The sequence below is a fragment of the Coregonus lavaretus genome (assembly GCF_964263955.1).
Source record: "Coregonus lavaretus genome assembly, chromosome: 16".
NCBI classification, from domain to species: Eukaryota; Metazoa; Chordata; class Actinopteri; order Salmoniformes; family Salmonidae; genus Coregonus; species Coregonus lavaretus.
Genome location: NC_140003.1, coordinates 12092978 through 12110946, shown reverse-complemented (window position 1 = coordinate 12110946; position 17969 = coordinate 12092978). Strand labels below are relative to the sequence as shown.

Genomic DNA, 17969 nt, shown 5'->3' with positions numbered 1-17969 from the left:
CACCTTTTCAGCCTCCACCATATATCAACAGTCAAATAAGCGACCAAGCAAAAGTAGTAACAAAAATGCTCCCTGTATGATACAACCACAATATTTGACTACTCAAAGTTCACTGGATCACAGTATGTGCTCTTTCTCACACTAGCTGGCCAACATTTATCCCTGTGAATCTAATCTAATACATTAGAATAGCTAAATAAGCATAACACCCACATACTGTACATACAAACATACGGTCAGTTGGACATATGCCCTGGTCATTGCGTATCCCATCTGTGGAATGTGTTATAATCAGTACTGTCTCAATAGAGGAGTTGGGACCACCAAGGAGGGACAAGTAGAAGTGAAATGTATCGTGGCTGTTTTGAGACATTAGATGTCTAATTCTGGTTTAAACACAGGGCCCTCAGTCTGCAGTCTGCAAGCCATATGAAGCTGCAGCCGGAGCCCCCTGAGAATGAACGTGAGAGGGGCACAGGGTAGGAAAAGCAAAGGTATTTGAGTAACTAACTGTTCCATTGTGAAAAGGGAGTCAGTCACACCTTTTAGCAAGCGGTGAAATCTCAAGCCACATTCCATTTAATTGATGCGCTTAAAAAAATACTATTGTACCGTATGGTTTAATGGCAGTGGTTTTCAAGCGTAAAAAATTAATAATTTGAGTTTAGCCTTTATTTTAACACAATTCATATCCCACCTCTACACAATGCCACACAACATCACATGGGATTAATAATGTCAAAACAGCGGTTTAATTGATGTGGCGTCAAGCCCTCTTGCTCTTTCGGTGTTGTGAGACAGGTGTCAGATCAGGGTTACTGAGTGGCTCTGCAGTGTGATTTTGGTCAAAAATAGTGCACTCGAAGGAATAGGCTGCCATAATAAAACCTTTGCCATTGGGTTATTACCTCACAGATGTGGCATGAGACCGGTAATAGCATATGACACATTCAAAACAGTGCAGCTATGAGACTGACATGCTCTGCCCTCAAACAAAAGCATCACACCATTAAGGATGAAGATGAAGGATTTAGCTTGAGCTCAGAGCACACCTGTTAGTCATATTATATATGAAATGATCTAATGAAAGAAGCATGGAGGGCCCCAAAGTCAATGCGGTCTAGCTACAACATTTACTAACACATTATAATCTATTCACCTGTATCTGTAAATAATTAAAGACTTCAAAGTCAAGTCTCACAGTGGATCAGATAATGTTGCATTACCATGTCGGCAATGTAAGAATTAGAATGGATTCTCTGCCCAGCAGTGACACATATGATATGATGATACTGCATGATATTTGCCCTGCAGTGGACAGACATTAGCTGACGTCATGATGACTTCACCATACACTGTGTTGCATTCTCACTTTCATGTCAACACTATAAAACAGTTAATAAAACATACAATAAACATTCAGTAATCAAAAAAGCATGCACAACAGAAAGAGAAAGGGAAACATTAAAATCAGAGAGAACCGCCGACTCACTGTATTCCTGTGTTGGTCTGCCTTCGCAGCAGGAGGCGCAGTGGAGGACCAAGACCTGCTACTGTTCAGTGGTCAGGAAGCCTGATGCTTACTCGGTGGCGTTTCCAACACTGCCTGTCCTGCGGCGGGGTTTGTGTGCGTCCTTATTCCTTTTTTCTCCTGTTTGCATGGAGAAAATGAGTGTATAAGGTAGGAACACATTAAGGTACAGTAGGTACAGTACAGCTGTTAGGACAAACAGAGCTGCACATCTTTACATGGACAGATTGATTGGTTAATTGTTTTTTTGATTGATTGAATTTAAAAGCCCAAAGAAGGCTGATTTACAGTACCAGTCAAAAGTTTGGACACACCTACTCATTCAAGGGTTTTCTTTATTTTCTTTACATTGTAGAATAATAGTGAAGACATCAAAACTATGAAATAACACATATGGAATCATGTAGTAACCAGAAAAGTGTTAAACAAAATCAAAATATATTTTATATTTGAGATTCTTCAAATAGCCACCCCTTGCCTTGATGACAGCTTTGCACACTCTTGGCATTCTCTCAACCAGCTTCACGAGGTAGTCACCTGGAATGCATTTCAATTAACAGGTGTACCTTGTTAAAAGTTAATTTGTGGAATTTCTTTCCTTCTTAATGTGTTTGAGCCAATCAGTTGTGTTGTGACAAGGTAGGGGGTATACAGAATATAGCCCTATTTGGTAAAATACCAAGTCCATATTAAAGCAAGAACAGCTCAAATAAGCAAAGAGAAATGACAGTCCATCATTACTTTAAGACATGAAGGTAAGTTAATACGGAACAATTCAAGAATTTTGAAAGTTTCTTCAAGTGTAGTCGCAAACACCATCAAGCGCTATGATGAAACTGTCTCTCATGAGGACCCAGAGTTACCTCTGCTGCAGAGGATAAGTTCATTAGAGTTACCAGCCTCAGAAATTGCAGCTAAAATAAATGCTTCACAGAGTTCAAGTCACAGACACATCTCAACATCAACTGTTCAGAGGGGGCTGTGTGAATCAGGCTGTCACGTCTCCTCCCGTTGCTCCCCTCCGGCGCTCTGATTCGCCTGTCTACTGAGCCACTGGTCTGAGCGCACCACCTCGACTACACCGGAATGGAAACCCAACGCACCCTGATCACCTCCAGCGCATCTGCACCTCATCATCTCATCACCACCCCTATTTAGCCCTGGACTGTTCTGGATGATGTTGTGTGTGATTGTTTAGCTTCGTGTCGTTTACTCTATCTTTGTTATTTATCTTGCTCATTGTTAAGTAAACCTTGACCTTGTTAATTCCTGCGTCTGCGTCCTGCCTCTTCGTATACTCAGTACGCATCACACAGGCCTTCATGGTCGAATTGCTGCAAAGAAACCACTACTAAAAGGACACCAATAATAAGAAGAGACCTGCTTGGGCCAAGAAACACGAGCAATGGACATCAGACTGGTGGAAATGTGTCCTTTGGTCTTGGGTCCAAATTTGAGATTTTTGGTTCCAACCGCCGTGTCTTTGTGAGACGCGGTGTGGGTGAACGGATGATCTCTGCATGTGTAGTTCCCACCATAAAGCATGGAGGAGGAGGTGTTATGGTGTGGGGGTGCTTTGCTTGTGACACGGTCTGTGATTTATTTAGAATTCAAGGCACACTTAACCAGCATGGCTACCACAGCATTCTGCAGCGATACACCATCCCATCTGGTTTGGGCTATTTTACCAAGAAGGAGAGTGATGGAGTGCTGCATCAGATGACCTGGCCTCCACAGTCCCCCGACCTCAACCGAATTGAGATGGTTTGGGATGAGTCGGACCGCAGAGTGAAGGAAAAGCAGCCAACAAGTGCTCAGCATATGTGGGAACTCCTTCAAGACTGTTGAAAAAGCATTCCAGGTGAAGCTGGTTGAGCGAATGCCAAGAGTGTGCAAAGCTGTCATCAAGGCAAAGGGTGGCTATTTGAAGAATATAAAATATATTTTGATTTGTTTAACATGTTTTTGGTTACTACATGATTCCATATGTGTTATATCATAGTTTTGATGTCTTCACTGTTATTCTACAATGTAAAAAATAGTAAAAAATAAACAAAAACCCTTGAATGAGTAGGTGTGTCCAAACCTTTGACTGGTAGTGTATATAAGGTCCTCTATTTCCATTGTGGTCCTCTATTTCCATTGTGGTCCTCTATTTCCATTGTGGTCCTCCATTTCCATTGTGGCCCTCCATTTCCATTGTGGCCCTCCATTTCCATTGTCGTTCTCTATTTCCATTGTGGCCCTCCATTTCCATTGTGGCCCTCCATTTCCATTGTGGCCCTCCATTTCCATTGTGGCCCTCCATTTCCATTGTGGTCCTCTAGGGTCTATACTATGTTACTGTATAGCCTGTCAAATTATGGCTTACTTTCAGAGTCTTTGTTCAACTAACACATCATCATATTAAACAAGTCTATCAAAGAAGAACACATGGTCTTGATTAAAAGTTAAATAGTGTATTTTATTCATTAGCTTCTCTTCAGTTCCAAATCAAATGGAAAATCTGATGTAGACAAAATTGGAGAGCATAACCTCAGGTGGAATCTAAACATGTGCTTGGTGAGGACTTGAGAATGAAAACAGTTGTGTTGCTTGTAGTGACTTCCCAGCAGCCACTGGCATTAACATAAACTGGTTCCTGTTTGAGAAAACACTTAATTGACAGGATGTGCAAGGCCTATAATAACCACAAGCGTGAAAGTCCCTTTGCTGTATAAACCATCAAGACATTCTATACACACATTTTTCAAAAAAGTTGGCCACAGACGTCAATTCAATGTCTATTCCACGTTGGTTCAACATAATTTCATTGAAATGACGTGGAAACAACGTTGATTCTACCAGTGTGTGCCCAGTGGGTAACTGCAGAACTGTTGTTTTTCTGAATGCATTATTATTCTGTCCACCTTCCAAATGGCACCCTACTCCCTACATAGTGCACTACTTCTGACCATTGCCCTATTGGCTCTGGTCAAAAGTAGTGCACTATATAGGGAATAGGGTGCCAATTGGAACGTAACCTTTGTAATCCATTACCAGGATGACATTTTTCTTCCCTAATATAAAATAAATAACATTGGGTTACTATCAGCAAAGCCACAGCCAGACCTGTGTTTCATTAATCCTTTCTTGGAACATCAAGATAGGGACGTTGGTGCTTTATCAGTTGACACATTGCAGAATGTATATTCAGAGCTCCACAGTTTATTTGACCAATGATGTTTTGCATGGCCCTGAGTCAGATGTGCTTCATACCTCACATTTGACATGGTCAATGTAAGGAAGGTTCATACCCTTTTAAAACCAATATCAATACAAATAAAACATGGAATATAGTTCAGCAAGGCAAGTAAAAATGCTTGCAATAGCTGATAGAAACACCACTAAAAGGTGTCGCTGCTAGTGCTAACCCACAGGAATATTGGTTCTATCCACAGTACTCCAATATCAATGATCCCAACATCTAAGGGTTAAGTCACTGAGATGCATATCTGGAACACCTGGCTGGGAGAGATGTACTCTTTCTCTGACAGTTTGGGGCTTTTGCACCGGTGTTCGCAATAAGCAAACACCTCAGACGTTTACATGGCCATAGGGTCATTCACCTTCACCGGAGGCCATTAGGGTGTAGTGCTGTTTTTTTAACAACTACAGTGGGGGGGGAAAAGTATTTAGTCAGCCACCAATTGTGCAAGTTCTCCCACTTAAAAAGATGAGAGAGGCCTGTAATTTTCATCATAGGTACACGTCAACTATGACAGACAAATTGAGAAAAAGAAATCCAGAAAATCACATTGTAGGATTTTTAATGAATTTATTTGCAAATTATGGTGGAAAATAAGTATTTGGTCACCTACAAACAAGCAAGATTTCTGGCTCTCACAGACCTGTAACTTATTCTTTAAGAGGCTCCTCTGTCCTCCACTCGTTACCTGTATTAATGGCACCTGTTTGAACTTGTTATCAGTATAAAAGACACCTGTCCACAACTTCAAACAGTCACACTCCAAACTCCACTATGGCCAAGACCAAAGAGCTGTCAAAGGACACCAGAAACAAAATTGTAGACCTGCACCAGGCTGGGAAGACTGAATCTGCAATAGGTAAGCAGCTTGGTTTGAAGAAATCAACTGTGGGAGCAATTATTAGGAAATGGAAGACATACAAGACCACTGATAATCTCCCTCGATCTGGGGCTCCACGCAAGATCTCACCCCGTGGGGTCAAAATTATCACAAGAACGGTGAGCAAAAATCCCAGAACCACACGGGGGGACCTAGTGAATGACCTGCAGAGAGCTGGGACCAAAGTAACAAAGCCTACCATCAGTAACACACTACGCCGCCAGGGACACAAATCCTGCAGTGCCAGACGTGTCCCCCTGCTTAAGCCAGTACATGTCCAGGCCCGTCTGAAGTTTGCTAGAGTGCATTTGGATGATCCAGAAGAGGATTGGGAGAATGTCATATGGTCAGATGAAACCAAAATATAACTTTTTGGTAAAAACTCAACTCGTTGTGTTTGGAGGACAAAGAATGCTGAGTTGCATCCAAAGAACACCATGCCTACTGTGAAGCATGGGGGTGGAAACATCATGCTTTGGGGCTATTTTTCTGCAAAGGGACCAGGACGACTGATCCGTGTAAAGGAAAGAATGAATGGGGCCATGTATCGTGAGATTTTGAGTGAAAACCTCCTTCCATCAGCAAGGGCATTGAAGATGAAACGTGGCTGGGTCTTTCAGCATGACAATGATCCCAAACACACCGCCCGGGCAACGAAGGAGTGCCTTCGTAAGAAGCATTTCAAGGTCCTGGAGTGGCCTAGCCAATCTCCAGATCTCAACCCCATAGAAAATCTTTGGAGGGAGTTGAAAGTCCATGTTGCCCAGCGACAGCCCCAAAACATCACTGCTCTAGAGGAGATCTGCATGGAGGAATGGGCCAAAATACCAGCAACAGTGTGTGAAAACCTTGTGAAGACTTACAGAAAACGTTTGACCTGTGTCATTGCCAACAAAGGGTATATAATAAAGTATTGAGAAACTTTTGTTATTGACCAAATACTTATTTTCCACCATAATTTGCAAATAAATTCATTAAAAATTCTACAATGTGATTTTCTTGATTTTTTTTTCTCATTTTGTCTGTCATAGTTGACGTGTACCTATGATGAAAATTACAGGCCTCTCTCATCTTTTTAAGTGGGAGAACTTGCACAATTGGTGGCTGACTAAATACTTTTTTTCCCCACTGTAATTGACCGACATCGGTTCAATTATTTGAATTTAATTTAGTTCCAATTTTTTCTGTGAGCTCAATGCGCAGTTTCTCTAGAAATAAATAAAATCAAGCCCGAACTGTGCGATGTAGCAGGGATTTGTAGTTTCCAACAGCCCAATATTCTACCTAGTTTAGTGCAGAAAACGTGATAATTAACTACAATGACCATAATCCATTGCGCGCCTACTTGTCCGGTCTGTGTGGGGCAGACACAGAGAGGGAGAGAAGAGACAAAAGACGCGGGATCGAGAGGGACAGAGAGCAGTTCCTTCCTTCACAGTCAGTACCATCATGGGACATTTATTAATTATTTTATTCTGTGTTGTTACAGCATTCAACCCTCCTAATTCATAGTGCATTTAATGTAAAATAAACATTTCAACCAAAATCGAAAACAGTGATTATTTTTCAATAATCTAACCGAAACAGAACCAACATTAAAAAGCACTCATCGCTCAGCACTATTAGAGTGAGATTACCCACAGCACACATGATAACACAAATACACAGCACATAAGGTAGGTGTCCCAAATTATACCCTATTCCCTATGTAGTGCACTACTTTTGACCAGAGTTGTCTTGCGCATTCACCCTCTGAATGGCACACATACACAATCCATGACTCAATTGTCTTAAGGCTTAAAAATCCTTCTTTAACCTGCCTCCTCCTCATTCATCTACACTGATTGAACTGGATTTAACAAGTGACATCAATAAGGGATCATAGCTTTCACTTGGATTCACCTGGTCAGTCTCATGGAAAAGCAGGTGTTCTTAATGTTTTGTACACTCAGTTTATAAGGAAATAGCGTGCCATTTCAGACGAAACCTGTGGCCTGATCAAACACCTGGATTCCCACAGTTGAAGTTACTGTATTTGGCCACTATCGACGAATAGCTGTCCAAACAATAAGTTACTGTACCTCAGTCAAATAACCAGTGAAACAAATTATTGGGACCTGTTAATGAAACCAATTACCAGTTAAAGAGCTATTATTTTAATAGACAAGATTGGCTGGAGATCACTTTATGTGTTGCACAAAGTGTTTCTCATTATGTGGTGAAGTTCTTTTCACATTGAACATTCAACTGCTCAACAGGACATGGAGGAACTCAAGGCCAGACCCATAGAGGAAATGTAACAATATCAAAAGCAACACGTAAGTGTGTGTAGGGAATGGGACATTTCTGCTATCAATGGATACTACGCAACATGTACGGTAGGACTACAAAACATGATGAAAAATATACTCACCAACTACCTTAAGTGGACAATTGACACCCTATTCCCCTTTTGGCTCTGGCCAAAAGTAGTGCACTATATAGGGAATAGGTTGCCATTTGGGACACAGTCCATGACTCACCAGGATGATATAAAACAGGGGCCTGCAGGTAAATATACTGAACAAAATATAAATACAACATGCAACAATTTCAAAGATTTTACTGAATTACAGTTCATATAAGGAAATCAGTCAATTGAAATAAATACATTAGGCCCTAATCTATGGATTTCACATGACTGGGAATATAGATATGCATCTGTTGGTCACAGATACCTTTAAAAAAAGGTAGGGGCGTGGATCAGAAAACCAGTCAGTATCTGGTGTGACCACCATTTGCCTCAGCAAATCGCTCGCCCACACCACGCCATACATTTGGTCTGCAGTTGTGAGACCGGTTGGACTAACTGCCAAATTCTCTAAAACGAGGTTGGAGGCGGCTAATGGTAGAGAAATGAACATTCAATTCTCTGGCAACAGCTCTGGTGGACATTCCTGCAGTCAGCATGCCAATTGCACGCTCCCTCAAAACTTGAGACATCTGTGACATTGTTTTGTGTGACAAAAGTACACATTTGAGTGACCTTTTATTGTCCCCAGCACAAGGTGCACTTGTGTAATGATCATGCTGTTTAATCAGCTTATTGATATGCCACACCTGTCAGGTGGATGGATTATCAAGGCAAAGGAGAAATGCTCACTAACAGGGGTGTAAAAAAACGTGTGCGCAAAATTTGAGAGAAATAAGCTTTTTGTGCATATGGAACATTTCTGGGATCTTTTATTTCAGCTCATGAAACCAACACTTTACATGTTACGTTTATATTTTTGTTCAGTGTATAAAGGAAACAATGAAAGGAGAATGATTGGGCCAAACTGCTTGACGTGTGTGAACACTCTGTCTAATCTTATCCACAGTAGAATCAAACTTGTTGGGGCTTTTGGTAAACGTGACACACGTGACAGCTGGGAAGAGTAAGTGATAGATAACGGGTCCATGGTGTACAGAGACAATGCTACTGTTTGGAAATAGCAGCAGGAAGCTCAGAGGACACTGACAGGACTGTGATAAGGCTAGTAACAACCCTGTAACCCTCCTCTCAACATACTGTACGTCCCAAATGGCACCCTATTCCCTATGTAGTGCACTACCTTTGATGCAACATGTACGGTAGGACTTCAAAACATGATGAAAAATATACTGTACTCACCAACTACCTTAAGTGGACAATTGACACCCTATTCCCTTTTTGGCTCTGGCCAAAAGAAGTGCACTATATAGGGAATAAGGTGCCATTTGGGACACACACATATTACCAGGTCATTGCTTAACCACACAATGATGCTGGGGTGCTGTCGTCAGTTTTGTAGCTGTAGGCCTAACCAATGCCCCATAACAGTTCCATACGCCAAATGTGACTGTAGTTGAAACATTTGTCATATCAAACTATAATAATGAAGTTATTACTAGGCATTCAAAATTCGAATAACTTTCCAAAATCCCCATGTTTTCCAGAAATCCTGGTTGGAGGATACCGGATTTCCTGCTTATTCCCTCCTGATTTCAGGAATCTTCCAACTGGGATTTCTGGAAAACCTGGGAACATTACCGGAATTTATGACATATTCCACCACGGAACATCAGTAGAACAGTCCAAAAGCGTCCTTCTCTAGCTACATTACATGAGCTACTGCAACACTAGCCATCTCCAATGTCCCCCTGTTGTCAGTCTCTGGACAAGGAAAAGTGCTGACTTAAGACTTTCTGCTCCTATTCAAGGCAGTCTTTAGATTCTGGGTGCCATCAAAGTAGCCAACTGCCAGAGCACAGCTGGTGAGAGAGGATTACTATTACAGTGTTACTAACTGGACTGTAAGTCGCTCTGGATAAGAGCGTCTGCTAAATGACTAAAATGTAAATGTAAATGTATGGACTTCAGTTCAATCATCTGCATTTCATTACTTATGGCACTGCTCATGTCCAACTGATTATGGATCAAGCTCATTAATAAGACAACCAAATCTAAAATTCCAAGAATAGAATAGAAATTGTTTTCATTATTATTAATCTATAAATGGTCATTGTTGACTTCCATGCTGGCAATGGAAATCAAATTCCTTTTAAAACTAAATCAATCCGATTATATATATGGTTTTAGAACGCTTCAGAAGGGGCAAGACCAGCACGACTTTCATTAGACACTTCAATCAAATGTGATGAGACCCTCACCCAATGCTCCCTCTAATTTTTTGGGGCACTGAACACATTTTAGGTCTTGTGAGCAGAAACTTGAACATTGTGAGAATTTCGTGCAACTTCCGGCGTGCGTTTACAGTGAACACTGAGGCTGTACCCTTATAGTTTTAGACAGTAGCCAATAGGCTATTTGAGCATAATGTAGGCCTACCAACAAAACCAATGGAGCAAATCCCATAACATTTTCACATGGAAATAGCTTTTGATTTCTATGATATAGCCTACAGTAGCCTATATGTGGTGTTCAATGCAGGCCTACATTGCATGAGACTTTTAAAAACTATTTTACATTATGAAGGGCTTGACATTAATTAATAATTTTTTACTTGGTCTGTAACACCATGGGCCAAATAGTTGACTGTAAATTGTATTGTATTGTATGATACAAGAAACCACTTTACAAAATACAATTTACTTTTATTGCCATACAGAGAATTAGACAATGTAGGCTACCCCTCCGCCTATTGGCTTATTTGCATATTCAAGCCTCTCAAAATATAACAATGTCCCTTTAATTAAGACATAAGCTTTTTACCTGACTGGCTTTTCAAAACACACCTTGAAATGTATCCTACACGTTTTGTGCTTTTGTAGGAAGCAGCAACTCCCCATTGCTGACCTATACTTATCTATAACTTGGCTAATAACTTGCTAATCAACAAATGTGGACACGATCTGAAAAGCGTATTTACTTGCGGGTGATTGAAAGACAGCTCGTGGGCTACCCTGCCAATAGAATTCTACTCCGTTGCGCTCTGGCTCTGCATTCAACAAAATCACAGACTCAGTCTTGCAAAGTTAGATTTGTTTTGGTTTGTTGCATTGAAAAGGGGCTGATACAGTGGGGGAAAAAAGTATTTAGTCAGCCACCAATTGTGCAAGTTCTCCCACTTAAAAAGATGAGAGAGGCCTGTAATTTTCATCATAGGTACACGTCAACTATGACAGACAAAATGAGAAAGAAAATCCAGAAAATCACATTGTAGGATTTTTAATGAATTTATTTGCAAATTATGGTGGAAAATAAGTATTTGGTCAATAACTAAAGTTTCTCAATACTTTGTTATATACCCTTTGTTGGCAATGACACAGGTCAAACTTTTTCTGTAAGTCTTCACAAGGTTTTCACACACTGTTGCTGGTATTTTGGCCCATTCCTCCATGCAGATCTCCTCTAGAGCAGTGATGTTTGGGGGCTGTCGCTGGGCAACACGGACTTTCAACTCCCTCCAAAGATTTTCTATGGGGTTGAGATCTGGAGACTGGCTAGACCACTCCAGGACCTTGAAATGCTTCTTACGAAGCCACTCCTTCGTTGCCCGGGCGGTGTGTTTGGGATCATTGTCATGCTGAAAGACCCAGCCACGTTTCATCTTCAATGCCCTTGCTGATGGAAGATTTGAGGTCACTCAAAATCTCACGATACATGGCCCCATTCATTCTTTCCTTTACACGGATCAGTCGTCCTGGTCCCTTTGCAGAAAAACAGCCCCAAAGCATGATGTTTCCACCCCCATGCTTCACAGTAGGTATGGTGTTCTTTGGATGCAACTCAGCATTCTTTGTCCTCCAAACACGACGAGTTGAGTTTTTACCAAAAAGTTCTATTTTGGTTTCATCTGACCATATGACATTCTCCCAATCCTCTTCTGGATCATCCAAATGCACTCTAGCAAACTTCAGACGGGTCTGGACATGTACTGGCTTAAGCAGGGGGACACGTCTGGCACTGCAGGATTTGAGTCCCTGGCGGCGTAGTGTGTTACTGATGGTAGGCTTTGTTACTTTGGTCCCAGCTCTCTGCAGGTCATTCACTAGGTCCCCCCGTGTGGTTCTGGGATTTTTGCTCACCGTTCTTGTGATCATTTTGACCCCACGGGGTGAGATCTTGCGTGGAGCCCCAGATCGAGGGAGATTATCAGTGGTCTTGTATGTCTTCCATTTCCTAATAATTGCTCCCACAGTTGATTTCTTCAAACCAAGCTGCTTACCTATTGCAGATTCAGTCTTCCCAGCCTGGTGCAGGTCTACAATTTTGTTTCTGGTGTCCTTTGACAGCTCTTTGGTCTTGGCCATAGTGGAGTTTGGAGTGTGACTGTTTGAGGTTGTGGACAGGTGTCTTTTATACTGATAACAAGTTCAAACAGGTGCCATTAATACAGGTAACGAGTGGAGGACAGAGGAGCCTCTTAAAGAAGAAGTTACAGGTCTGTGAGAGCCAGAAATCTTGCTTGTTTGTAGGTGACCAAATACTTATTTTCCACCATAATTTGCAAATAAATTCATTAAAAATCCTACAATGTGATTTTCTGGATTTTTTTTTCTAGATTTGTCTGTCATAGTTGACGTGTACCTATGATGAAAATTACAGGCCTCTCTCATCTTTTTAAGTGGGAGAACTTGCACAATTGGTGGCTGACTAAATACTTTTTCCCCCCACTGTATAATGTTTATTCGACCACAGAAAAAACGTTGATCTATATAGTGCAAACTAATGGGCCGAACACAGTGAAGTTCAATCTCTTGCGCAGCACGGCATTTCTTCTACAAGGCATTTCTTCCACTTCCTGGAGGAAGTGCGAGGTCGAGCATGCGCGCAGTTTAGCGGGAACATTGCCCTCACCCAAAAGCTAAATAAAGTACACTACATGATTTTCTGTTCATCTACTGCAGTGTTTATGTTTCACTTGGAACTCAAAGGCACCGCAGGTTTAAATTGCTATAGTTCGCTATAGTCTCTTTTCACATCCTGACAGAGAGTTGTGGTTACTGGTTGTGGTTTACTGATTTTTTTGGTGTAGGCTACGGCCAAACAGTAGCCTGTGAGTTCTTGTTAATAAACCGCTCAATTTGAGAACTCAATCCTCTGTTGTTTAAATTATTTTATTGATGGAGGGCGCTGTTGGAAGCCAAGGATGTAGCACGCGTCTCCCTATCGCTCCTGAGTTAGTGACCAAATTTATATATTTAACTTTGCAAAACTGCATACATTTCTGTTTGCCCAGGCGTCTGAAGAGACCCATAAACAACTCAGTTCAAGTTTAATAAATGTAAATTCGTAATGACATCAACCCGACCAAAAACAGAGTCTGCAAGAGCAGCCGCAACAAGCCTGCAACTTCTCCCGACTCACCCCCGCCACCGAACGCTACCAATGCCGGCCCCACGGAAACACTGACTGTGGAGATGCTACAATCCGTGATAGGCACCCTCAAAGCCGACATTTTCGGAAAAATTGACTGTCTCTCTACCAACCTCAGGTCAGAGATATCAACGATCAAAGACGAGCTTAAAAAATCTATCGAGAGTATACAGAATAAGCTCGACGCACATGGGGTGACTTTATCGGATTTGGAGCGAGGGGCTACAGACCACGGCACTCGCATTAGCGAGCTAGAGGCTAGCGTCGGCTCATTGACAACTAGGGTGGCATTCCTCGATAATAGATGCGAAGATATGGAAAGTAGAATGCGGAGGAACAACATTCGTCTACTGGGAATACCGGAGGGAGTGGAGGGCCCAAGACCCACGGAGTACATGGCCCAGCTACTTCAGGAGCTGCTCGGGCTAGAGGAGAAGCCATTGCTAGACCGGGCTCACCGCACTCTGCGTAGCCGACCCAGGGATGGAGAACCCCCACGACCATTTGTCATCAGGGTGCATTTCTTTCACGTCCGCAACGACATACTGAGAAGATCGGGAGAAGCATCCCCTCTTCTACATAAGGGTAAAAGAGTCTCGATATTTGCGGACTACACAACAGCTGTGGCTAAGAGGCGGGCTAGCTTTGGAGCTGTGAAACGCCAACTACACACCTGCCCGGGCGTGAAGTTCGGCCTCATCTACCCTGCGGTTTTGAGACTGACTTTACCGGACGGTTCCATGCACAGATTCGAGGACCCGGCTATAGCGGCAGATTTCATCAACAAGAACGTGAAAGCGGCTGTTGTACCGCATGGTTTGTAACAAATGGTTGGCTAGCTGGTTTTCCTAGCAGGCTAGTTAGCAGGCCGAATGGGTGACTAACGAAGCCATCTCTGCTGGGTTCATCGACATATGAATGTCATTCTCTTCTTTATCTCTTTATTTCCAGCCCAGGTTTGCCGCCTCTAATGCCAATATCTGGGGGTCTGCATGGCTGTTTCAGTCTGATCATTTACCATCTGCGTCGAGGTTAAACCTCTCTTAATCGAGGATAGTTTTCCTTAGACTCTATTGGGGACCATTCTATTCATGTTTGGCTTACTCTAGTTAAATGGTCACTAATCTTAGGTAGCACAGAGTAAGAGTTATCATGCTTAGCTCTAAACTTTCTTCGTATTTAGGGTTTTGCTTGCATCTCATTTGGGGAGATGCTTCGGCAAGGGCGGGTGTGAGGGAAGGGTTTGTTCATGTATATAGTTTGTATATGTTTTTTGTGCCTCTTCGTTTGTCTTTGTTTTTTACATTTGCGCTTTTAGGTTCAACTAAGATCTTCAGTTTACATTGTACCTTGTCCTTTACACATCCTCTCTCTCTCTTAAGATATGACTCAGCCTAGTGTAGCCCATACTGCTGGAGGGAATGGCTTTAATTTTCTTACTTGGAACTGCAGGGGCATAAATAACCCAGTTAAACGTAGTAAGGTGCTACACCATCTTCATCATTTGAAAGCTCACATCATCTTTCTCCAAGAAACTCATCTGAAGGTATCACAACACTCAAGTCTTAGGTGCAGATGGGTGGGTCAGGTGTTCCATTCCTCATTTCAGAGTAAGGCGAGAGGGGTGGCTATTTTACTTCACAGATCGGTACCTTTTACATGTTCTAAGGTGATCGCAGATCCCCATGGTAGATATATAATTGTCAGTGGTAGGCTGCTCAATACAAAGGTTCTTCTTGTTAATATCTATGCTCCTAATTGGGACAATGGTGATTTTTTCAAATCGGTTTTCTCTACACTCCCAGATATGTCCACCCATATGTTGATTTTAGGAGGTGACTTTAACTGTTGGTTAGACCCACAATTGGATCGATCCTCCACTAAACCTACCACCCTATCAACCTCAGCTAGAGTTGTTCGAACCTTTATGTCTGAATTCGCAGTCTCAGATCCTTGGAGAATGGTTAATCCAGCTGGGAAAGCATACTCTTTTTTCTCATCGGTTCACCACACTTTTACGCGCATAGACTACTTCCTTGTTGATGACCGGCTCCTCCACTCCATAACTTCATGTTCATATAACCCAATTGTTGTATCTGACCACGCCCCTGTTACTATGGAAGTAGCTTTTCAAAATGTTGACAATCAGCGACCGCCTTGGCGACTAAAAACCCAACTGCTCAGTAATGAACACTTTGTCAATTTTGTTTTGAGTCAAATCGACTTTTTCATGATTACAAATAGAACCCCAAACATCTCTGCGTCTACTCTCTGGGAAACTTTGAAAGCTTATATCAGAGGTGAAATTATCTCCTACACCGCACATGAGAACAAATTGAAAAGGAATAGGTTATCTATGCTAACACGCTGTATTGCCCAATTAGATGACATTTATGCCGTTTCACCATCCCCGGATATTTATAAGGAACGTTTAACTCTGCAAGCAGAATTTGACACACTATTAACAGACCAGGTTACTGAAATGCTTGTCAAGTCTAGGAGCACTTACTATGAACAAGGAGAGAAAGCCAGTAAATTATTAGCTCACAAGTTACGTCAACAATCATCATCATCTCAGATTACAAAAATTCGTACATCATCTGGGATATCATTAGATCCTGGGGGGATCAATGAGGAGTTCAAGAGATTTTACCAGTCTCTATATACCTCTGAAAGTAAAGCGGATACACTGGAATTGGATAATTTCTTCCACTCACTATCTGTGCCTTCGGTCGGCCGGGATTTGGTAAAAAAATTAGAGCAGCCGATCACTGTTGAAGAACTGTCTAACGCTGTCAAATCCCTTCAATCTGGGAGAAGCCCAGGGCCTGATGGCTACCCGACAGAGTTTTATAAAAAGCTTATCACCAAAATAGCCCCTATTCTAATTGAAATGTACAATGATGCATTTGTAAATGGTGCTCTCCCACATACTCTCACTCAAGCAACCATTTGTGTTATTCTTAAAAAAAACAAAGACCCTCTTGACTGTGCATCATACCGTCCAATTAGCCTGCTAAATGTGGACTATAAAATTCTAGCCAAAATTCTGGCAACGCGGCTAGAAACAGTCCTCCCATCAATTATCTCTCCGGATCAAACAGGATTTATAAAAAATAGACACTCATTCTTCAATCTCCGAAGATGATTTAATATTATATACAATCCTTCTGTCAACAATACCTCTGAAGCCATTATATCCCTGGACGCGGAGAAAGCGTTTGATCGGGTGGAATGGAAATACCTTTTTTACACTCTAAATAAATTTGGCTTTGGCTCCAAATTCATGACCTGGATAAAACTTCTGTACTCATCCCCCCAAGCCTCTGTCAGGACTAATAACACTCAATCAGATCGCTTCCCTCTGCAAAGATCGACACGTCAGGGTTGCCCTTTAAGTCCCTTACTGTTTGCCCTCGCCATAGAGCCACTTGCAATAGCACTTCGCTCCAACCCCCTCATCAAAGGCATAGTCAGATACGGGCACGAACACAAACTGTCTTTATATGCAGATGATTTATTAATATACACATCCAATCTTTCTGTCTCTGTCCCTGCTGCCCTTGCCACTTTCGCATCCTTCGGTCACATATCAGGGTATAAACTAAATCTCAGTAAAAGTGAATTGATGCCACTTAACATGGCTGCAAAAAAATCCCCTTTACATAACTTGCCATTTAAAATAGCACACAGCAGTTTTATTTATCTCGGGGTACATGTCACAATTAGGTTTGAAAACCTTTTTCAAGCCAACTTTGCTCCTCTCTTAACCCGTACTAAGGACGATTTGGAACGGTGGTCTTTGCTACACCTCTCCTTAGTTGCTAGAATTAACTCTATTAAAATGAATACTCTCCCTAAATTCTTATACCTCTATCAGTGCCTTCCAATATTTCTACCCAATACATTTTTCAAAAAGATCGACGGCCTAATTCTACCCTTTATATGGGACAAAAAGCCTCCTAGGATGCGAAAACAGCTCTTGCAGAGGCCCAAACCAGACGGCGGTCTAGCTCTACCAGATTTCAGATTCTATTATTGGGCCGCTAACCTTAGGATCATTCAGTACTGGTTGCAGAGCAGAGTAATATTCCCACCCCCAACTTGGCTGGAGATGGAGGCTGCCTCGTCTACACCGGCATCACTGTCTTCCCTCGCTCACTCCTCTATTACAGGCCCTTACTCCTCCTTCACCAACAATACATGTGTCAAAACAACATTGAAGATCTGGAATCAATTTAGGCGCCACTTTGGGTTTCAAACAACCTCTTCCTTGGCTCCGGTAGCCTCAAACCCAGCTTTTCCCCCATCTATGATTGATGGTGCTTTCTCAACATGGTCTAATCTCGGTATTAAAAGATTCAGAGATCTGTATACTAACAATACATTTAGTACGTTTCAACAACTATCAGCTAAATTTGGTCTCCCCAGACATCATTTTTTTAGATTCTTACAAGTCCGGAGTTACATC

General features: G+C 41.9%; 1 protein-coding gene across 5 annotated transcripts in view; it reads right to left on the bottom strand.

Moving 5' to 3' along the window:
- LOC311144135 (myosin light chain kinase, smooth muscle-like) overlaps positions 1-17969 on the bottom strand; it is a 107440-nt gene that overhangs the window by 70308 nt on the left and 19163 nt on the right. For 4 of the 5 annotated variants that reach the window (XM_084180122.1, XM_084180124.1, XM_084180125.1 and 1 more), the window contains exon 2: positions 1493-1651. The gene's annotated coding sequence lies outside the window, so the exon portion shown is untranslated. The remainder of the gene's footprint in view (positions 1-1492; positions 1652-17969) is intronic. The other variant, XM_084180123.1, reaches the window with a different exon arrangement.